Source organism: Castor canadensis, chromosome 3 (assembly GCF_047511655.1).
Source record: "Castor canadensis chromosome 3, mCasCan1.hap1v2, whole genome shotgun sequence".
Classification (NCBI taxonomy): Eukaryota; Metazoa; Chordata; class Mammalia; order Rodentia; family Castoridae; genus Castor; species Castor canadensis.
This window is the reverse complement of record NC_133388.1, coordinates 49,752,644-49,776,804: the sequence shown is the minus strand read 5'-3', so window position 1 is coordinate 49,776,804 and position 24,161 is coordinate 49,752,644.

Genomic DNA, 24,161 nt, shown 5'->3' with positions numbered 1-24,161 from the left:
TGTGGTTTTGTACTTCCTGTAATGCCAAGGCTCTTTAGAAATGAACTGTCAGAAAGGTCAGAAGCCAGGCCAAGATGGGAAAAATCACTGCAAAGTGACCAACAGAAAGAGGATTTAAGGAGTAACAGCAGCACATTTTTCAGTTAGATACAAAGAATTGCCTCCCAGCAGGTTCAGAAACCATTAATGGGACTCTAAGATAGAGAAAGACACACTCATGACAGCAGTACTATCACAACCACCACTGCATCTGAAAAGGTCTCGCCTCAATGGCACAAAGCTTGAGCTAGTGTTAACATGACTGAGTCTCTATGACATGTGCACACGAATGGAAATGGAGGCCCAGAGTTTAAGTCATTGGCTAGAAATCATAAAGTATGCACTGTGGCAGCAGGCCTACCTGGCTCCAGCTCTTTGGGTTGTTTCCTTTCTGCTATTTTGATTGATAGGCTCTAGAGCAATGTCAGAACAAAATTTGGTGGTAGACTACAACCTGACTGTTTTCCAGAGCTGTCCAGATACACAAGACTCGCTGTGCAAAAGCACTTTGAGGAATATTCAATATTGTATGCATATAAAGAGACATTTTTATCAACAACATCATCAAGCAGTCATTGGGGTTTCCAACTCTGCTAATGGATTCTTAGACTATTTCACATATCCAGGCACTAGGGGGAGGCAACAGACTATGCATACAAGCAATCCTAGTCTTGGGAGGAAAGTATATTTTCTTGAAAATGGTGCTTAGGGATTTAAAGTAGGTAAGCAAAGGTCTGTCTTAGGACTGGCTGTCACCTCTGCCACCCCTTACCCATCAAGGTCTGAGCTTGTGCTTATTTTTTCCCCTTATATTGGGGTTTGAACTCAGGTCCTCATGCTTTCTAGGCAGGCACTCTACTACTTTAGCCTGTCAGCCAGAGCATATGCTTTTGTTGAAGTGTTGCTACAAAGCCTTCACAGTCTATCATGGATACTTCTGAATAGTGGATATTACCCAAGAAATGAACACAACATACCGAAGGTCAAACATCAGTGTTTTCCCTTTATTCTCTGGCTTCCTACCTTCTGTGTGATTCTACCTGGGATCAGCTCAGGTTTCCTCCTCATTCTCTCCATCCTACTTCATCGTCATCTGGGTCCACTCCAGTAGGGAAGGTTTCTGAACCCTCCTGACCTGTGACTGGATCTGCCTGCTTCCCCAGGTGATCTGTGGACGTGGCCTGGTTGGCTATTGTGTGCACTAGTAATGGCTATTACTAGGCCATTTTCCTTTCTACTTTTCTTCCTGTGGTGATGTGTTCTCTTTCCATTCTTCTAACATTCTATATTTGTCTTCATTTCCCTTCTGCCAGGTAGAAAGAATGGCCAGGAGTTCTAGCCTGTGAAATCAACTACTTAGTGGCTGGTTGGCCTCAAGGCCTAACAGACACCCCCCCCCCAGCCTTCAGTTCAGGACTAGTCCTAACTGCTATGGTTACATTCCAGCGAAGGGACTGCTCAGGCCAAATCCACCTGGCTCTTGCCTCAGTTGTTTTTGCAGTTAGTCAAGTAGTGCTCCATTTTCTTCCCATATCAAGTATTTCTAGAGGTCAGTCCCAAGGTTTGTATGTGAATGGGCACTCACTCCAGTGATGGCTCTTTACCAAACACAGAAGACTCCCCCTCCCCAGGCCAAAGTGGATTCCTCTATGCTACATGAGGCTCTCTCTTTTGTCTGTTAGGGTGCTTTGACAAAGCAGTAGAGACTGGGTGACCTATAACAACAGAAATGGATTTTTCATAGTTCTAGAAGTCAGCGGTTGGGGGACCAAGTAAGGTCAGGTTGGCGAGGGTGTTTCTGGGTTTAAATGGCCCACCTCTTGTATCCATGAATATAGATATCTCAACCCACTTCTCTTTACATGGTGGAGAGACAGTGAGAGAGCTCTCCAAGTCCCTCTCAAAAGGGCTCTAATCCCATTCAAGAGGGCTCAAGTGTCATTCCCCACTCACCTCCCAAAGTCCACACATACTAATACATTGCATTGGAAGGTTAGCATATTAACCGATGAATCTTGGGAGGCGGGGCACAGGCATCCATCCAACAGAGTCTACAACAGGCTCTGTTGTCAAAGGAAAGAGTGACCCTGTTACCTTTGTATTACACCCTGCAGAGATGACTCAGTGTTGCCTGAGATTCCATGAACTACAGAGCACACCTGCCTCCCTTACCCTCAGGGTGAGCAGAGGTAAATCCATACAGAGGCCCCACACTTTCGTCTTGAGAACTTCTGCTCCCCCTTAGCCATCAGGAACTAAAAGCAGGGCCTGATTCCTCCTTCCCTTAGGTAGGGTCGTACCCTTCCACACCCTTCTTAAAATGGACTGCTTGCCAGCAAGAGCTAAATATTTTTAAATGCATCAGGGGACAAATCTTTTTTTTCTTCCCCTTCCCACTGACCCTCCTCAAGACAGTACCCCTTTTACAGTCACAGGGGGTAAATCTTGAATTCTTTCCAGGAAACTCCCCATGCAGGTAGACCATTGTCAGACTTGTCTCCATGGCTCCTCAACATTCTGGACCCCCACAATGGACAATGGAAAGCTGTGGCTGAAGATGAGACCTCTGCTTCAGTTGAAAAAAAAATGTCATTGTTACTATAAATATTTTTCTCTTGTTCAGTCCTTCATGATTCTTCTTTCTTTGTCTGTACTGCCTCAACCTTTTTCTTTCATTCTAAATACCACCATCATGCATCAAAAAAGACAGAGGAAAGACACACTATTTACTTACAGGGGCTTCTCCCTGGCCAAACTTGAGACAATCTGAGCATCGAAATTAATCACAGCAGTTATAGTAGTAACTAATTGCACTTAAAAGGACCCATCAGTCCATATTTATACCAAATTAAAGGGCAAGGGGAGAAGAGCCTTCCTTTCTCTGTAGAAGAATGCCAATTAATAAACACAAAGGATTGATAGAATTACAGAGCCCCATTTTTAACCACCATAGTAATAATTCAGATAAGAATTTTTAATAGCTGTTAAAACCGCTGGGTAAAGGTTGTTGGGAAAGAAGATATTCAGTCTCAAGGTATTATCTCATAGATCACACCATTTTGTGGTGGAGAAATCTGGCAGACACTATCTCAACTAAGTGACCAAAACTAAATATCAGAATGGACAAGCAGTATTAAGGTGTCTGGTGTGACACAGGAGGACACAACACCTCTGTGTAGAATTTCTGCCAAAAATGTGGAATCTGAATCTAATGATGAAGAAACGGTCAAATAAAGTTAAAAATGGAAAGTTCTGAAGAACAACTGGCCTGGCATCTTTAAAAGTCAATATCAGAAAAGGGAAAAGGCCTGGGAGTCATCAAATGCAGTGTGTGAGCCTTGTTTGGATTGTGGAAACTGGGGAAGAGTCTGACTATAAAGGACATTACTAGGACAGTTGAGGAGATTTGAATATAGATTATAATAGTATTAATGGTAATAATCATCATTTGGTTAAGAAAGTAAAAATTTAAATGAAATAAAGTATCATTCATTGTTTATGCATGAGTGTCTCAGAAAAATCAGACTCTGTTCTCAAAGTCTCCCTTATGTCATGGCCCGTAAATAATCTTGTGGTCCTTGTTATTTCTCTTCTGATATTCTCTCCCAACTTTATTTCCTTTACTTTCTCTTAGCAAGAACTCACAAAGACATGAGGGAAAGTCATTAAGAAATGGCAGTTTTGCCATATGATCCAGCAATTCCACTCCTAGGGATATACCTGAAGGAATGTGAGTCAGGTTACTACAAAGGCACCTGCATACCTGTGTTTTATTGCAGTTCCATTCACAATAGCTAAGCTATAGAAACAGCCAAGATGCCCCACTGCTGATGAATGAAGAAAATATGGTATTTATATATAGTGGGATTTTATTCACTCATAAAGAATGAATTTTTGTCGTTTGCAGATAAATGGGTGGAACTGGAGAACATCACCTTAAGTGAAGTTAGCCAGGCTCAGGAGGCCAAAAGCCACATGTTTTCTCTCATATGTAGAATATAAACTTAACACAAATACAGCAATATTATGAAAACCAGGTCATGCTAAGGGGAGGTCAATAGGAGAGGGGGAGTGTAAAAGAAGAAAGCTTAAGAGGGTGAATATGGTTGATGTACTTTCTATACAAGAATGAACACAGAATTTTTAAAACTGTTGAAATCACCATAAGAAGGAGACTAAGGTAGAAAGGAGAAAAATAGAGGAGATGAACCAGTTTGGGTTATAATTCATATATACATGGAAATGTCACAAGAAAACTCCCTGTATAAGCTATTTTAAACAAACAAAAATGTCATTTTTTTTTTCTTTTACAAAATTGGAGAACAGGAGGGCAGAACGGGTCCTGTCTAGGGGATTGGTACCAGTGAGGGTGGGGGAGGTGGGAAAAGGGTGAATATGGTACACATTAATGTAAATGGAAAAATGAGACCTATTGAAACTATTCCAGGAATGGGGGAAAAGGAGAATGATAGAGGGGGGTGAATCCAAGTATGATACATTTGATACATTGTAAGAACTTTTGTAAGTGCTATAATGTACCCCCAGCACAAAACAAGAAATTAAAATAAAAAAGACCTGGATTAAAAAAAAAAGAAGAACAAATGGCAGTTTGAAGAGCACCATAAAATTGGTGTTTCCCTTTGGGACAGTTGTGGGAGAGCCACAGCCTTTAATGGGAGGAGTCAAGCCTGGTGTTTTTGGACAAGAGCTTATAGGGCACTGGTTGGAGTGAAGTCATTTTTATTTCCTTTGGGTTCTGAAAGTTTACTTATTTGAAAGCACAGAATTTCCTTTCTGTGCTGTCTAGCACTATACCCAGGAAACAGCCTAGATTCAGACAGGCTCCATACATGATCACGTGGGTGGTGGAGCTCCTTGGGCAGTGAAGCCCGTGGTTTCTTCCAAGAGCAGAAAAGCTCCTGCTATCTTTAAATTATTATGATGCTGATTTGAGTTCCAACAGTCAATATGCTGGAAGCTGTGTAAGGTTGATTTCCTAAATAATAGAATGGTAAAGAACGAATAATTATGTAGGAAGTCTTTCCTGCCAAATACAGACCTGTTCTTGGCTTTGGAGAAGTTTCTTTGGTTTTGTTTTTTGAGCTAGGAAGGAGATAAATTGAATTTGATGTCAGAAATATTTTGAGAAACAATTATAGTAGCAGAGTCAAGCCCCAGGTTGGGAGAATGCTGCTAGAAACCCTAGGCTCTATCTTAGTGCACAGAGAATACCCAAAAGTCCTTTGGGTATTTGTTTAAATTTGACAAGGTGAAGTCCAGCAGCAGAATGGAGCTGAGATTCAATAATTAGATTGATTGATATAAAATTAATGGTATACTTTGACAGCTGAATGGCTAACCTGTTTTGTTGGCAGTAGCTGGGTGCTAAGCAAATGAGCAGACATCACTGTGGTGTTACCCACAGAAGACTGTATGGGAATGTTCTTGGCTGGTTCTGTTTTAGACTGCATGTTTTCTCAGGACTGTGGAACTGGGCCCTTTATTTTCTCCTCTGATTCCTTGTGCAGACAAAGAGACTGTGAGTGGCTTGTAGTGGGTCCTCTTCCTCCTTTCCAGGCTACATGACCCTTCCTCAGTCTGTACCTGGTAGTCTGAGCCATGAGATTAGGCCAATGACTACAAAGGTCCTGGGGACACAGGACTTGAAGGTCCCCAACCGAGGGAACTCACTCATAATTCCTAAGCAGCAGGAGGCTCCCCTCAATCCCAGCTGGCAGGGACACCTGCTGCAAGTTTTCTTTCAGCCTCTCCAAGTCTGGATCACTTTCCTGGCTGGAAGAAGAAGCAGTCACAGTGAGCATGGAGCATCCAGGGGCAAGAGACATGGGCTGAAGTTGTGAGCACCTCTCTCACCTTCCCCTTCTTCCCTCTTCTGTCTCCCCTCTCTCTTCTCCTGTCCTTTCTCCTCTGCCTGCTCTCTTTCTTTGTAATACAGAAGGGTATGCTGTAAGGCCACCAGGTCAGCTCAGGACAGTCACCAGCCGTGAGCTGTGGGTGAGTCATCCAGGTGAGTGTGATTTTTGAGAATGCAAGCTAGTTACTCAGGAATCTGTAGCTTTAGTGAGCCTTTTAGGAGAATGGCATTTGGTCTGTACCCTGAGGTTACATCTCAAATATAATCTCTCCAGCACCTGAAAGACTCACTGTTGCAGGAGACCAAATACACCTTCTCTCTTTCATCTCCAGAAACGCTGTTTCAATGGTTCAGGGATGGAGAGCTGGCCTTTGTGAGTTTCAGTGGTCTGCTGAGTGCTCTTTGAAAGGACTCTTGCTCCCTTTGGTCCTCCTTATCACACTGCTGCCCTGTGCACCTGTTCTAGGAGGGGACAGCTGGGTCCTCCCTGGTGGAATTCATCTTTTAAAGGAGTGGGCATCCCTTTCCAGTGCACAAAAGGAAGGTTAGCTCTCAGCCCTCCCAAGGGTCCAGCATTGCAGTGAGGAACTTGCTCAAGGTACATATACTCTACAAAGGGGGTTGGATGTGGGGTCAGGCTGGTAGCCAGTTTCTTTATCTGAAAAAATGGGAATGACATGGGGCTAGAGGAAAGCAGGATGGGAAACGGGATAAAAATGCATTTTATCATAAATGACATATACATCCTAATGCAAATACAGTATGGGAAATCAGGAAGAGTAAACCATATAAATAATGAGATAAGTACAGTTGCAACTTAACTTTCAAGTTTTTAGCAGCTAGGACAAAAAAATGAAGTATAGTGGCAAAATGATTACTTAATAGTGAAAATAATTTTTCGTGCTTTCTAGGTTACAGGCCCTGTTTAGACAAATTACAGGGATGATCTCACTTCATCCTCACAAAGGCTTTTTGAAGAGTATTTTGATCAGCTTTCTGTCACTGTGACAAATACTTGAGATAAACAAGTTAAGAAGAGGAAAGTTTATTTTGTTTCACAGTTTCAGAGGTTTCAGTCCATGGTCATTTGGCCCTGTTGCTTTTGGCTTGTGGTGGCACAGTAAATCATAGGGGGCGATCATGGTGAGAACGTTGCTTACCTCATGTTGGCCGGGAAGCAAAGAGAGAGACAGGAAGAGGCCAGGGTCCCAAAAGCCTCTTCAAGGGCATCCCCCCCAAATGACCTAACTTCCTTCCACTTGGCTCCTCCCTCCCCAAGATTCCACCATTACCCAATAGTGCTGGCAGCCAAGCCTTTAACACATGGGACATTGGGGGCCACTCCAGATCCAAATGATAGCAAGAAGGTACTAACTTATGTCCATTTTCCATATGAGAGGATAGGAGATTGTATAACATCAGGGTATCTCACTCTACAGCCCAATCTAAAACTCAACCTAATGCTATCTTGCCTCAATATAAGGAAAAGGGAACAATAGGTCTTTTGGCTCATCATCAAACCTAAATCTGGTGGAGAGTCCCCCATTGATCCAACTGTGATTTCATGTGTTCAAAAAATATATAGATGGTTGTGGTTTTGTGGTGCTGGGGATTGAACCCTAAGAGTGCTGGGGATTGGATTCATGCATGCTAGACAAGCACTCTTCCACTGAACCACATCTGCAGCCCCCATGAAATGGAGAGTGGAAAGCTTCTCTTGGAGAGTAAATGCCACAAGATTTAGGAGTCTTTCTTATTTCAGAGGATCATCTAGAGAGGTAGAGGACTCTACATCAGGATTTGTAACCTTTAGATTTTGCCATTTTCAGTGGGTTCAAAATCAATGGCAGCTATGTTGAAAATTAAGAGCCCGGGGAAATGGTTTTCTTTCAAGTATTGTGTCATTTTATCTGATCTATGTTATGTGTCCTCGTTCTCTTGGCCTTATCTGTCTCCAAGACTCAAGGCTTGCTCCATCTCAGTTGTTGCAGTGATGATTGACCCTGGCAAGGCTCTGAGGTGGAGCTGATGCCCACAGTTTCTGCTTCCTCCTGCCACTTCTGAGCATGCATAAGCATCACAGTACAGGGTATGGGATCTGGCTTTCCTGGGGTCAATGGACCATTGGTGTGACTCAGAAGTTGGCCAATGAAGCTAGAGATGGGTAAGTAAATTCCTTCTTCATTCTTCTCTTTGACAGATGGTCCTGTGGTATATTCTTCTCTGTACAGCCTGGCTATAGATGAACTACGTGGCTAAGCAGGTCTACCTATTGAGACACAGTTGCATTTCCTTGAGACTTTTTGGGAAGCAGCAGACAGCACAATAAAGCATCAAAGTGCATTTACTCCTGGTCCTTCCCTGTTTTCCTTTTCCCTTCCTTTCACTGCCCTGGCATTGTAGGTCCTAAAGCATTAGCCCCTAGTTCTTGCCATATGTTTTCAAGGAATTCAGACTGGGAGTTATGCAACATGGGCTTTAGATTTCAAACTGAAGTTTCTTCTGAACTCTTCCTCTAGGTTGCTGTCTTCTACCATTCAGTTTTAAGGGAAGATGACGTTCTCCTTGGACCAGGCTATCCAAGAAGCAGAGTCCAGTGACTCTGATGTGGGAGGTGTTCACTATGCTCTTAGGCCTTATCACCAGTTTTTCCAGGGCAACATTGGGATGGGGAGTCCAGAACCAGAGGACCATGCCACGGGCTGCTGTCTTTCATTTCTTTGCTACTTACCCAGACCTGCTTTGATGGTCCCATGTTTTTTAGTTTGTTTGGGCACTAGGAGGCCTGTCCTCAGCTTTCACATATTATTGTGTTGAGATTATCCAAATTCCTCTGGCTGAGACTTGTCTTTCCTTCCTAATAAGCTAAATGGTGGTGACTTAGTCCCTCAGGACTAAAAATCCCTGTTGTGAATTGTGGTATTAGAAAGTGATGACCATAACTTTCCATTCTAATCACTGGGAATGAGCTCCCTTGCTCTGATGTGACTGCCAGATTCCTGTGGGACTCTTCACAGATGCATTGAAACAGCTGAGTACCTTGTCAGCAAACAGAGGAATAAGAATTGGAACTTTCCCCCACTGATTAAAGAAATGTTGAGAATGGGACATTGTGGTTTCCTATGACAATACCTCCTCCTTTAGCTGCCACTTGGTCATCTGTTGGCCTCTGGCTACAAAGAATTCTTGCTGAGGAGAATACGGGGGAGGGGGTGTCACTAGAGGGACAAACTTCAGATCTCTTTCTACTGGCTCACATACAACAATGACATAATCTAAGATGTCGTAAGTTCACGAACCTCTAAAACCAGATATAAATCTTTAGAGTTTAGAAAATATCCCTAGTTCTTCTGTGGCTATCATAATGAAAACATCAGGGCAAAGCCACCTGTAGCAAAGCTGCTGAGCCTCCAACCCAAGCCTGTGTATGAGGGTCTTCCTTGGCAATAGCAGTATAAAAGAGGTGGGGCTCGGGGGATGGTGAGAGGAAGGATTAACTCATGACTTCAGGGTCCCTGAAGGTCAGATTGGAAGCAAGATGGTGAAGTTTTTTGACTGTCAGAGCAAATGATCCAGCACTGCAAATCTACCTTAAAATCTTCAGATAGACAGCTCCAAGGTACAGAGGAGCACTGTGGGAGCCATGGCCTTAGAACTGAGACTTAAGTTTCTCTTAGAGTCACTGCTTAGAGGAAAAGATATTTAAACTATTCTTCCTGGGAGGTCTTCAAAGAAGTCTCATTTGGGCATGTGGAGTCTTGGGCCATGGTCTCAGAAGCAGAGGTCATCCAGGCCGGTCTGTAAAAGCTCACCAATAGGTAGCAGGAGGTGTGATAAAAAGCAGTCATCTTGGGAAAATGGAAGGCAGGGAGATGTTCCAGTGTGTTCAATGTTGAAGCATTAGTTTCTGCATGGAAGGCATGGTCTGGCCAAGCCGAAAGTTCTGGGACCCACTGTCCAAGCCTTGGATTTCTACCCACTGTCAACTCTCACTTCTATTCCTCTCCCAGGCTTGTGTAGCTCTTTAGCCTTGTCTGGTGTCTAGGAGACCAGATGGATTTGGGGGTCCCACACAGCGGCTTTTAGAATCAACAGGATCCCTTTAGATCACAGAGTGTGGATTCTTTGGAGAAGAGCTTCCTGCTTTTCCACCCTTGGACCACTTCCTTGCTTAGTGAACAAACATAAGAAATGCACAAGCCCATATCTTTGCAGATGTCCAAATGGCTGTGTGTATTGCAGGGACAGCCAAGGTGAGAACAGACGGATGCATTTGGAGTCAAAGACTTTTTGCTAGAGGGTTCTTTTGGGATCACAGACTTGTAAACGGAGATGTATTCTTAGCGTTTTATTGCTCATATCTTTGGTGCCAGGGTGTCTGACTGCTGTGCTGCTGGGAGCTACGTCCATATTGACTACAGATTACTCAGCCTAGGGTCTAATTTCTCTATCTTGGTAGACTCTGCAGGACTGTGAACTGATGGTTCCCACAGGTGTCTGAAGGCAGACACCGCCTCTTCTCAGCCTGTCTCCCAGCTTTCTTTTAGTCTGTGTGGACCTTTTAATAGCTGGGCCAGATCGTCCCTATGGAGAAGGCTGAGTAAATCCCTACAAAGCAAGGTAACGAGACAGTGTTTCCGTGGTGTCACAATGCTGCTATTTTTCTAACTTGTTTTGTTCACTCTTTCCCTTCCCATACATGGCTTTTCTTTTTCCTTTTTGTAGGTTAGTTGCATAAGGGCTCCATCAGGCTATTGAAGCACCCAGAGTAGGTAGAGTAAACCACTCTGAGGGGTAACTTAAATTCAGTGTCAAGGAAGGCAAATACCTTCCTCTGGAAACTCAGGACATTTCTATACAAAGGACACCAAATACAAATTTTATTTTTCTGATAATCTAGGCATCTCCTAGAATAGTGGTTTTCAAACTAGCCCCCTCCTCAAGTGAAAAACCATAGTCTTGATGTATTTAACAGATAAAGTAAAAGTCCAGGATAAGTACTCCATCCTTTTACCTTGTCTTTCCCCCTTCCTCTCTTGGCCATGAGTCACTCTGTGAACCATGACATTCTGTAGAACAGTGCGAAACTACGACAATAGCTGAATATATGGTATTGTCCAGATCATGATATTGTTTTATATATATATATATATATATATATATATATATATATATATATATATATATATATATACATATATATATATATACATCACTGAGCTAACAAAATCATCTCGGGTCTCAAAGGACAGGTGCTATCTATAGCCTCTATGCAAAGCCATTTGATGATTAGAGTTAGTTCCTGCCTAGAAGGAAGGAACTTAGCTTGATAATGACCATGTAAATATAAGCATGGTGATGGCACCAGGCACCCATTTCCACTAGGGCCTCCATGACTTAGCTCAGAAAAACACAGAAATGTAAGGAAGACTTCTTGGGAGCTTAAGCCTACTCAGGGGCCCACACAGAACAGGTTCTCCCATTGTTTCTGAATCAGAGCTCCTTGACATTCAGAAAGCCAAAGGACTCTCCTTTGGGTTACCTTGCTCCTCTGATGGTATGGTGAAGCTGATCTAGTCTAGTTGACTCAAGGGTCATTGATAACAAATTGATAATGTTGGTGGCTGTTCTATAGTTGTTTGAGGGCTTTTGAGTTTGAGTTGACCTCTACTTTTCCCATGAGTTCCAGTATCCATATGTTTACAGTCTCTCTTGCTAGTGGATCTATGGGTCAGTCACTAAGGAGATGTGATGGCAAGTGGAAGTGTGTGACTTAAAGTTTGTTGACTGACATAGTAACTACTGTTGCTTATGTTTGACTCTTAAAGGTTAAGGCAATGGGATCCCAATCCCAGTATGGCAATGTGAGAGGTGTTGGAACCTTTAAAAGGTGAGGCTTAGTGGAAAATAATTTGTTTATTGGGGGTGCCGCCCTTGGAAGGGATTAATGTTGGTCTCATGGAGCAAGTTAATTCTTTACGAGTTGTTATAAAAGAGCAAGACTGGCCTGCCCCAGGGTCTCTGACTTCCTGTTTCACCTGTGATCTCTCCCTACCATTATGCATCTGCATATGCCATCTGATGTAGCCAAGAAGGCCCTTATCAGAGGCCAAAAGATGGACTTTCAACCTCTAAAACTGTGGACTAACACATCCCTTCTCTTTATAAAGTACCCAGCCTCAAGTATTTTATTATAGTAACTTACCCTGGTCAGCTGCTATTACCCCTGTGGCCACCACTCAACAGTAGTGATCATTCTTTGTGATCACAGAAGTTGTTACTTTGTCAATGTTAATCATTATTATGATTATTGTAATTGTAATAATTTTTGATATTTTAAATTTACCTTAGTTAGATAGACCTATTATGGAAAATATAGTGACATATTGTGTTGTACTTATTTTAGTTATGTCATTACATATGAAAAATGAAACCCCCCTACTTTGTATAGATCTTTTTTTTCATGGATTTATTTCCCACTCCCCTTTTTTTGGCAGGATCTTGCTATCTAGCCCAAGCTGGCCTCAAACTTATGATCCTGCATCAGCCTCCTGAGTGCTGATTTCAGGTGTGTGTCACCACACTAGGCTAACCAAAAAAACCAAAAACCAAAAAAACCACAAAAAAAAAAAAACCTTTTAGTGCATCTGCTCATTGTCTGTAAGCAAGTGTGTAAAGATGTCTTCCTGGGGCACGGTAGGTTGTTCTTTCTGTCTCACAAGCATGAAATGATATGGATGAGAGTAGTGGATATCACAGTTGGGTGTTACACCTTTTAAATATGGGATAACTTTGGGTTAATTCTTCAGTCACTTTCAGGTCATCTTTGCTCGTGTATAAATCAAACTGTTAGAAACCACAGTCTTTGGCAGTGAGAGCTTTGAGATAAGTTTGCATTGTGATTTAAAATGTATTTTCAAGAATTTTGCATGTAATATGGTACAAGTGAGCAAAACTCTACAACCTATGACCCCACTAATAGTACTGGGTCTATATAGTTCTGATCTCATTTATTCTTCAGGGCAACTTTGATGAATACACGGTATTAGTCCCATTTTTTAGGTAAGACTCACCCTCCCAGTGTTTTAGCCACATGTTCAGGTTCTCATGGTTGGTGAGAGGCAGAACAAGTGTCGTAAGCCAGATCTACTGTAAGCATGGCCTTGGTGGTGGTTACCAGTGCTGTTTGTCTCCAAGCTTCTCCACGGCACTTTTTTTCCCCTGTAAAATGGTGATCGGCTTCACCATGGGCTTGTGTGATTGATGGATACCAATGAGCAGAATGGCTGCCAGCCAAGCTAGACCTATAGTGTGGGGTGTGAAAGAAACCTCTGTGGTTTTCAGCCGTGAATACTTTGGAGTTCTTTGTTACTGCAGTATAATCTGGCAAATTTGAATCCTGAATCTGAAAATCTGTAGACAGATCCAATGTCTGGATCTGTCTACATTTTTGAAAGGGAAAGGAAAATCCAAAATCCAGGAAAGAAAAGTGTTGAATTCCCAATTCTCTTCTCTATTGAACATTTGATAAAACAAACGAAAACATATAAAAACTTTAAAATGATGTTTAAGGAGTTGTCCTTTAACCAAACAAATAATTATAAGACTCAATGTCTTAGTTTTCACATCTCTTCAAAGATTTTTTTCACCCCCCACTCCCTTTCTCTTGACACCTTGTCTCTGTGGCCTGAAGGGAACCTTGGCTAGGATGTGGTTTGAGCCTGTGTAAGCAGATTGAGCCTGTTTCTGTCACCCAATTATCATCAATAAATATGTAAATATTAGGCTAGCAGCCCCAGAATGGAGCCCTGGGTATTAGGCCTTTGTGAATCCCAGCTGATCGTTATTAATTCAATGAATGTAGTTGTAAATCGGCTAAGAACACAAATGAAAGAGATTACAAGTGCTCTTGTCAATGTGAAGTTACTTGATTGAAAGATGTTTTAGATTTGCCTTTGCTTCATTTCAAGAAAACAGGAGATGCAATTTGCTTCAAAGTAAATGCTCCTTTAGTTTCTTGCCCAAATATTAAACAAGAATAAGGCAGGTTAGAAGAGCCATCTCTGGAATGCATTGTTCTGAATGACTTGGACGTTTGTAGAGTCATTATTTGAGCTAATGTGAACTGGCAGGCACATGCTTTCCACTGTGATGAATTATGTGCTCAGGGTTACTGTTTTTTTTCTTTATTTTATTTTATCTGAGTTAGAGAAGTCAGAGTAGATAAAAATGAAATGACCCATTATCAAATAATCAATGAAAAAGCTACACTCCTGCAATGTTTCTGGATCAATATACAAGTTACCTTTGAGATAGATGAATTACTCTTGTGTAGTTCCAAGCAGAACAAAGCCCACCTCCAACCACACTCCTTAAATGCACTATAAGAATCAGAAAAAGAAGTAATTAATCCATCAGGGACAACAAAGAGAGGTCTTGTCTGTACAGTAGCCTTGCCAAAACAGTGCCCAATGAGTCTATTCTTGGGGTCTTGGTTTGGTAAGCACTGATCCAGAGACACAAGCTGGTGAAGAGTAAGGTGATGGTATAGAAAAAGTTCTGGGGGAAGGGCAGGCTCAGACCCCAAGGGCAGGAGCATAGATCAACAAAGACTTTCTGAAAGGTGAATCTCACAGTGCCCATCAGAACTTAAATTGCTTTACTCTTTGACCTAGCAATCTAATTTTAAGAGCTTATCCTACAAATGTAGTTATACTTTGTAGTATATAAAGGTATCTGTGTAAGCATACCTCTTGTTTGTGATGGTAAAAATGTAACCACTTGAAAATGTCCATCAAAAAGGTAATGGCTAAGTAAGTTGTAATATATTAATACAGCTGAATATTATCAACCACTAAAAAGAAATATATGTATACATGTATATATATATGTACATATATATATGTACACCCTAATATGAGACCTTGGACAGTTATGAAATCTCTTACTGCTTGCCTCATTTGTAAGGTAGGAAAATAGTAACATTCAATAAGTATTTTACTGAGTGACAAACTAAATGAATATGTATATATATATATACAATTTTATTTTTGGAAAGACTAAATTTTAGAAAAATGACACACTCACTATATTTTGAGCTAACCTAAGACTTTTTTTTTTTTTGGAAATGCAACAAAATAGAGTTTATTGATTCATTGCAATGAGGAAGGTAGCACCCCGTAATAACCTAAGACTCTTGGAAGCTGAGGAGATGAAGGAGGAAGAAAACAGCCTTTATTAGACATGACACTGTGTCAGACCACCTGCTATTTAGTTATAATCATCTCACTTAGCTGTCTGAAGAAGGATTGCCATCCCCATTATACAGATGAGAACAATAAATTTCAGAGAAACAGTTACAAGCTCTTGTAGAGGTGAGCAGAAGAGTGAGGCTTCCATTCTAGGTCTAGCAGGGAGCCTGGGCTTCCATGGTCTCCTGCCATGCCAAGACCTCATCTTCTTTATCTCTGAATACTCAGCGTGCTGTGTAGCACAGGGCCTGACTCCACTGTGCTTGTTACACTTAATTTAATAGCTGCTGAAAATTTTGAGGACACTGACATAGATTACTCATTGCTTTATGTTCTTCAACATGTGGGAATAATTACTATTGTATTTTCTTTGCTGTGTCAGTTTTAAAAAATTTATCTTATCTCATCTGTATCCATCAGTACATGCTAAGTTGTGTGGCAGTGACAAATAACTTCAGTTGTCTCAGTGAGTTACTACTTTGTTACACGTATTTCATGGGCTGACTGCCATGTTCCCTTCATTTCAGGACCCAAGCAAGCTCCTTCTTGGGACATTGTGGGTCTCATGGGAGAGAAGACAGATGCAGGGACCACACAAAAGTAGTGTGTCACCCCCAGTCCACTTCACTGGCCATAGTGAGTAAGATGGCTAAACACAGGGGGGTGGAAAGAGCTTGATCTTCCAATGGGAGGGTCTCTGCAGAGAGAGAGAGAGAGAGAGAAAGAGAGGGAGAGAGAGAGAGAGAGAGAGAGAGAGAGTCCAGTAAGAAGAAGCTGATAAGAGAAGCAACAGATATTTTGAACAGTGATACAATATAGCACACCAACTTACTACAAAATAAGTCACAATCTCCTTAAAGTAGACACTGTTTTCTACAGCTGACTAGCTTAATATTGACAATGGGATTTTTTTCTTTTCTAATTCTACTGCTTTCTTCTTTAGATAGTAAACTCAACTTCTTTTTCCTTTTATGGGGGTCAGTCTCATTCAAAACCAGCAGTTCTCAGTGTGTTGGGGAAACCCAGTAGTCCCTGAGGCATTCTCAGTGGCTGTAGGAGGTCAAAACTATAGTAATAATCATAACAGCAAAAAGATGCTTTTGTCTTTTGCTCTTGCTTTCTCCTGAGTGTACAGTGGGGCTTTTCCAGATGCTACCTGACAGGTAATAACACAACAGATTTGAGAGTCCAGCAATTCTCTGTGGAACAGGCATTACAGAAATTTACGAAAATATAAAAATGCCACTCTTCTCATGCATGTTTTGGAAAACATAATTGTGTTATAAAAATGTTAACATGGAACAAGTTTTAAAATTGATTTGGTTTGGTGTTTGCAGTGCTGGGGACTGAAGTCAGGGCCTTGTACACATTAGGCAGGTAACTCTACCACAGAGCTACGTCCCAGCCTGTTTTCTTAAAAGATGAGATTAACAAATACATATTTAAATTTTCGTATTTCAATTCTAAAATGACAAATGCCAGCACTTACAGTGCTCTTACACAGAAGGTCTTTTAGGTCTTTCCCAGTCTTTCAGGACTATAAGTGGTTTCTGCGATCATGGGGTCTGAGAGCTGTGTCTTGCAGGGATTGTGGCAGGTCCTGGGAAGGTTGATTGGGAAGATGATTACAGTTAAGATTTCCTTAGCACACCAAGGCTAGCATGAAGCTCAGTGGGTTCTCACAAATGCTGCCATTTTTCATAATCATCACCAGCATTCCATATCTTGTACTTCCTAATGGGGAGAGATGGTGAGTTTGTAAAGAAGATTCATTGTGTGAATTATTTCCAGCCTTGCAGAAGTTCACAGATGATGCTGCATCAGTGATGAATGAGAAAAATGATGGCGCATGATCCTGAAGAGAAAAATGCTGCTTTCTAATAGGAGGCACAGTAAGTTAATGTTGTCCTGGAACTTTATCATATTTCACCAGCTTCCATACAGCAGAATCGAAAACCAGCCATGTGTTTACACTCATGAAAAAGGCTACTTTTGGATAAGGCCCTTCCAGCTCTACAGTGCTTTCCACGTATGAGCTAAGTAAGCCTCTTTTCACAAGGTGACCAAGTTCCGCTCTTCTGTACTGTATCCTGCTTTTGTCTTTGCATTGTGACAGCACCCACTTCCCCTGAGGAGGTATTGCCTGACCAAAGGACTTAAATGTACGGGCACAGTCCTTTTCTCTGTTGCAGATTTCTTATCAAATAACTTTGCACGGGACAGTTCTGAAAGAACATTTGGATGCATATGTGTGCCATGTGTGCATGTGCTGGAATTTAGTGCCAGGAAGTTTGCATTTTGTTTTCTGCCTTTGCTTCCAGGCAGCTCAGTACTCCAATGTTAGTTAATTTTTATTTTCGTTTATTGCAAGTTACTCCCATTTTGGATGTAGACACATTGCATAATATTAATAAATAAAGGACAATAAGAAAACCCTAATCAGATGTAGGACAGTCTTTAAACACAGGCAGTGTGGGTAACTACAGCACTCTGAAGGGACCGGTGAGGCCAGAAATTCTTTTTCTAGTACACTATTACCTGAAATTCCTCCACCAATTGTTGCTCCCACCAGGTGAGATATTTTGTCTTCAGAAAGCTGCTATATTACAAAGCAAAACTGTTGCTGGGGAGAGCCACGCCCAACCCATTGGTCCTTATGAGGCCAGGGCACAGGTGTGTTTACCTGTCTGTCTGACCAGACTGAGAGCTTAGTCCTGAGGAGATGGGGCAGGAGCAGGGAGTTCCTGCGACGACTGGGTGGATCATGTAACATCCCAGGGAAGCATGGAGGAACTGGTGCTGTGGTATATGGGCTGGGGTAATGTTGGGCTAGCAGTGTGGAAAAGGAATGAGTACCCATATCCTTTATTTCATGCTTGAATGGGTTATGAGGCTCAGACAGAGGGTGAGAATCTGGAAGAGGAGGCTTTGGTTATTTAAGACTTTAGTTGGCATTGAGCTGGTTCCATAGATGAATCCACAAGAGCGACAGCCGACACTTGTAGGAAGCTTTATAGCTGCTACAACTCACATTGTCCTCATGTCTCACTGCAGCAGCACCACGAAATTGCCAGACAACTTCCCTTCTCTCTGATCTGAGCAGAAGTATTCCTATGCAATTCACCACTAAGTGTTAAGCTGGGGGTTCTTTTGAAGTCTACATATTCATCAATTCATCCTTCTCTCTCCAAATATATTATCTTACAGACCCCATATTCTTATATCCTTATCATCTTACCTCATTAAGAGTTTTTATGGGGTTGGGAGTGTGGCCAAAGTGGTAGAGCACCTTCCTACTAAGCACAAGGCCCTAAGTTCAAACCCCAGTACCTCTAAATGACAAAAAAAATGTTATGAGGCATGAATATTAAATTTTATTAAAATCCTTTTTAAGAATGTAGCTTTATGACCACATAGTTTCTTTTGACCTATTAATGTGGGGCCTTATCTGAACATACTTTTTAATATCGAATTATTTTTATATTTTAGGAATAAAATTTGCCTTACATCTTGTAATGTATTGCTGGATTCTCTTTGCTAAGATTTTGTCAGACTTTGAAGTCAGTGGTCTTCAGGTTTCCTAAAAAGAGTTGGAGAGCTTTACTTCTTTCTGTATTTGAACAGGTAACATCAGAATTGTCGGTTCCTTGAAAGTTTAAAAGAATTCATCCAAGGAGCTATCTAAGCCAGGTTTTTTTTTCCCCAAGGGAAACTTCTTGCAACTTTTATAATTTCTGTTAATTTTGCTGACCATTTTTAACTCTATCACTTGTTTGAATTTTGTAACCATTTCCCTAGGAAATTTTACATTTCATCTAGGCTTTCAAATATATTAATATCAAGTTACATATCATATTCTTTTATTGTTATTTTATGCATTGTTTTTAATGTCTGCATAATATTCTGTCCTGTGGGCATGGTGTGATTCATGTAACAAGTTTTGAATTTTACTAGTGGTCTTAAGTAGTTGTTGACTAATACATTATACCAGTTTTATTTTCTTCTGGAGTTCTAGTGCCAAGTGTATCTTGTGTGATCTTCTGAGGAAAGTCGGGCCTTTGAATTCAAATCTTGGCTCCACCACTTAATATATTGGGACCTTGGGGGAAATAAATTGACCTCTCTATACCTGAGTTTTCTCTTCTGGAGAATGGGGGTGATGAAAATAAGTCCCATCTCAGTCAGGTTCAGTACAAGAAATAGAAAACCCTCTAGGTGTGTTAGCAGAAGGAATTTAACACAGGAATGAATGTCCTTGTGCAATTGTTGGAAGGACTGGAGAAGAAGTCACTAGTGTGGACCTCCTGGAATGACTTCCTTTTACAGAACTGACCTTCAAGGGGAGCTGTGCTCTCTGAAGCCACAGTCAGGGGAGCAGCTGAGCTCAAGAATGCACAGCTGAAATGCTGTGCTGTCACACAGGAACTGGAGGAGGTCACAATCCTGCTGCAGAGAAACTTCCCTGCACTCTCGCTTCCAAATGAAGCTTCCAAAAGGGACAAGAAGTGGCCTCTGTCACATTTCCACCTTCCCAAACTCATGCAAATTCTTTGATGAGTGAAACCCAACTTACATGCAAAATCTGGGCTCCAAAGTCACCTGGGAAACAAGTTTTGGCATTCCAGCTTAGAGGTTGGGCAAGCTGATCCATCCTATGTACTATGATGCCTTTGTGGGATCACTGTGAAGATCAAATACAATAATTTATGGGAATGTCTACGATGGACTATGATGTAATCAGTGTTATTTATTTATTTATTTATCCATTCTGGAGGGTTGACCACAGGGCCTTCACCTTGGCAAGCGCTCCACCACTAAAGCCATAGACTCATCCTTTGGCTTTTAGCTTGTTTCTGTGATAGGGTCTCACTAACTTTGCTTGGGCCAACATCAGACTGTGATCCTCCTACCTCTGCTTCCCAAGGCTGAGATTACAGGAGTGTACTGTCATGCTTGACCCTACTTACTGTTGTTTATAAAATGCAAATCCTGTGCCAATGACTGTGCTTATTTCCTAGGCATGCAAAAATTACTAATAAAGTTAGTAATATTTGTTTTCTATCCTCAAGGTACTCCCAGTATAAATAGGAGGTAAAGATGGAAGAAATAATTCTATCACAACAAAAAAGTATAATGGGAAGGAAAGGGACTGAGTGAGTCTGTTGGCAGTATGTGATAATTCACTTAAATTATTCATTAAAAAGTAAATTTATTGGTATAACTCATACATGGGCCAGTCCTAGTGCTTGATGCTGGGATGCAGAAGTGGGCCAGATGAATGTTATCCCTGCTCTGTGGTGTATGTGTGTTGGGGACAGGGAAGGAAATGGGCTGGTGGTGGAAGGAAAGCCTCACAGAAGAGGGGACACTTTGGCTGGATCTTTCAAGATGAAGCAGATTTTAGGCAGAGAAGGGAAAGAAGGCAAGTACAGAATCACGTAAGTACAGGACTGTAAAAGATGACAAAGCAAAGGATTTTAGGCATTAGCTTAGGACAGCATTTCCCAAAGTGTCTTCCCCAGAACACTCACCTGAAGTAAGTAGCTGCTTGAATGGACAGTTCTGGGTTGAGACCATTTGGGGACCATAGTGACTGTCAGCACATTTAAGTGTTGAAAAGGCTTGTGGTAAGATGTTAACTTTAACTCAGTATTCTATTTTTTTGGCCACAGAGAACTTTGATATAATCTCTATTAGCATAGACCACACTGTGCAAAACACAGTCCCTCGGGGCCAACCACTGCATTCTCTGAAGTGAAAACAAGTGTCACGGCTGCAGATAGGAGCCAAGAAGTCAGGCACCATGTCTGACTCCAGCACCTCCCTGTCTCCAACAATTAACTCAGGACCTGGCACATAATAGATGTGCAAAGAATATTTGGGATACAAAGCTGATGAGGCAATTAGCAAGTAATTGAGAGGAAAACTCAGATACCTCAATTCTCAGATTTATGGTTTTTTAAATACATACTTCTCATTAGTAGGAAAACTTCTCGATAAAGAACTAGAAAGAAATTCTTGCCATGAGAGTTACACAGATCCTTCTCTCTCTGAGGTAGGGGTGCCAGATAAAATACAGGATATGTGCAACATTTGGGACCTACTTATACCAAAAAAAATCTATTCATTATCTGAAATCCAATGTAACTGGGCATTCTATATTTTTATTTCCTAAATCTGGCAACCCTCCTCTTAGAGGAACAATCAAGAAGACTTTCTTCTTGTTAACATTATTCACTAATCACGTGGAAAAATGATTCATCAACTTGTATTTTACTTTCCAATAGATTACAGAGCCAATCCATTTAAATGGCTCTGAGAAGATAAACCAATTATATACAATTCAGTTTCTTGCAAGTTCCAGTGGAAGTTGAAGCTTTTGTGTAAATAAGGAATGAGGAATCACTTATTTTACCAGCCCAGGTCCTATCACGTGTGGGGAGCACCCAGGAAATTCTCCCAGCCAGGGAGAATTTAGAGACTCGCCCACAGGAGAGACTTGAGCAGAGCCCATGAGCTGCATGGGGAGGAACAGGGAAGATAGTCCTAAGACACAAGGCAGTCTGGACTTCACAGAGGAGGGGCACTTGCTACTGTACACTCCAACCCAGGCCGAACTTCCAAAAAGTAGTATTTATAGTTACAAAACTCCTGGAGTTTAGATGGGATGATTCCTTTATTTTGTGCAGCACACACACACACACGCATGGATATAGATCACAAATCATAGGGTTCTTAAAAGCTCTGCTGTTCCATCCATCTTTGTCCTGCCCCATATAGATGCTTGGGGACCTCTCACAAATCATCCATTATTACTTTGCCAAGAGGATCATGGCCTTAAGACAATCAAGCAATTCAAAAAGGTCAGTAAAAGAGAAACCCCTCTGCTCTGCCGTGTAAGCTGTTCTCTTGACTCTCATCCACAGCGTGGGTGGGAATTAGACCTGGTTTTGTATTGTACACCCAAACATCACACCCAGGATGTCTTCCATAGCTTTTTGCATTGCATCGTTTTGTGGAGGTCATTTCTCATGATGCTCTAAGGTGACAGCTTTCCTAGGGAAGGGCAATGGCTTGCTTAAAGTTTTGATAATTTTGCTTTCATTCATTGGTTTGCTTATTGTACAAATATTTTAAAAATACATACTACGTATCAGGAACCCAGCACAAGGCTCAGGTGAAGCAGATTAATAAAGAGCAGTTTGTGTGCTTCAGGCTAACAAGTTAAACAAATATTTGCAATTCATTGTGATAAGTCAGCAGCAGTAGCATCGGTACAGGCACTGCAAGGGGGATACAGTGATCAACTCCACTAACAGGAGGTGGGGTAGAGGAGGGGCCCACAGAAGATTTATGAGCTGAATCTTGAGAATAAATAGGTTTTTTTTTTCTTCCTGAATAGAGAGAGGGAGGATGGGCATGGAATACAAAGGCAAGAATAATTTGTTGTTCAGTGAGAGGCCTCAGAGGATGAAAATGATGGGTATCCAGAAAGAAAATACAGTAGCTTGTTTCTTTTTATGGAAAAGGAGACTTTCCTAACATTCAGCATGTGCATAGAATTTATCAAGAAGATGGTCTCCCGATTTAGGATGGTTCAGCTTGGGATTTTTTGACTTCACATTGTGCAAAGGTGATAAACCTTCATTAGAATTGGTACCTTGAGCTAGTGATAGGTGGTACCGCTCTTTCTGGCATTGCTGGGCAGCTGGGTGAGTGGGCTCTAGTCAGTCCCTGGTCATGCCACCGTGTGCTGTGTGGCTAACCTATGACACTTGGCAGGTTAGGTGTATTAAGTGCAGTTCAACTTTTATTTTCAACTTAGGATGAGTTTATCAGGACGTGACCCCATCACAGGACAAGGAGCATCTGTGCTCTGTAACTGTTCTGTGGGTTGCACACTCTAAAATACTTTTCCAAAAGGGAGCTGTCACGATCAGTTAATTTTGGCTATGACTGCTGGAATGGCAGAATTAAGGGTTCGCCTCATGGCCCCAACTTAGGCTTTGACAGTGCCACCAGGAATCTAGGTAATTATGTTTCTTTTAGTCCAGGGTATTTCAAAGTGTGGTCTGTGGACGTAGAATGTCTAGAGTGCTTGTTTAGAAAGAAGCAGCCTCCCATCCTAGCCCAGATCAGAAGAATTAGCACCTGTCAGGAGTGGGTCAAGGAACCTGCATGTCTAAAGACCCCCATGTGATGTTCACTGTTGTAGTCTTCTTGGACGGCCATAGCAAAATACCGTAGACTGGGTGGGCGGTTTAAACAACATTGATTTTCTCATGGCCCCGGGAGCTGGAAGCCCAAGATCAAGTTCCTTCATGGTATAGTTCCCAGTGAGGGCTCTTCTCCTGCTAGCAAATGGCCAGCTTCTTGCTGTGTCCTTGTATATTGAGAGTGAGAACTCTGGTGAGTCTTCCTCCTTTTCTTCTTCCTCCTCCACTGCCTCTTCCTTCTCCTTTTTCTTGTTCATTTTTAGACAGTCTTGTTGTGTAGCCCAGGCTGGCTTCCAACACTTGATCCTCGTACCTTAGTCTCCCAAGTGCTGGGATTATAGGCATGTACCACCATGCCCAGCTCTTCTTCTTATAAAACTCCACTCTTAGCCCTCATTTATCCTTAATCACCTCCTTAGAGGCCCCATCTCTAAAATACACATATGGGGGTGAAGATTTATGGCTTCAGCATATAAAATTTGGGGACTGGGTATGGTGGCTCATATTTGTAATCCCAGGTACTCTGGAAGCAGAGATCAGGAAGATTTCTATTTGAGGCCAACTCTGGGCAAAACGTTTGCAAGACCCCACCTCTTAATTGAAAAGATGGGCATACTGGTCTGTAATTTCAGCTATTTGAGAGGCATTAGGTTGGAATGTAGCAGTCCAGACTGGCCTGGGCAACCATGAAATCTTATCTGAAACATAACTACAGCAAAAAAAAGGTGGGGGCAGGGCCTGGAGGCATGGCTCAAGTGGTAGAGTGCCTGCCTAGCAAGC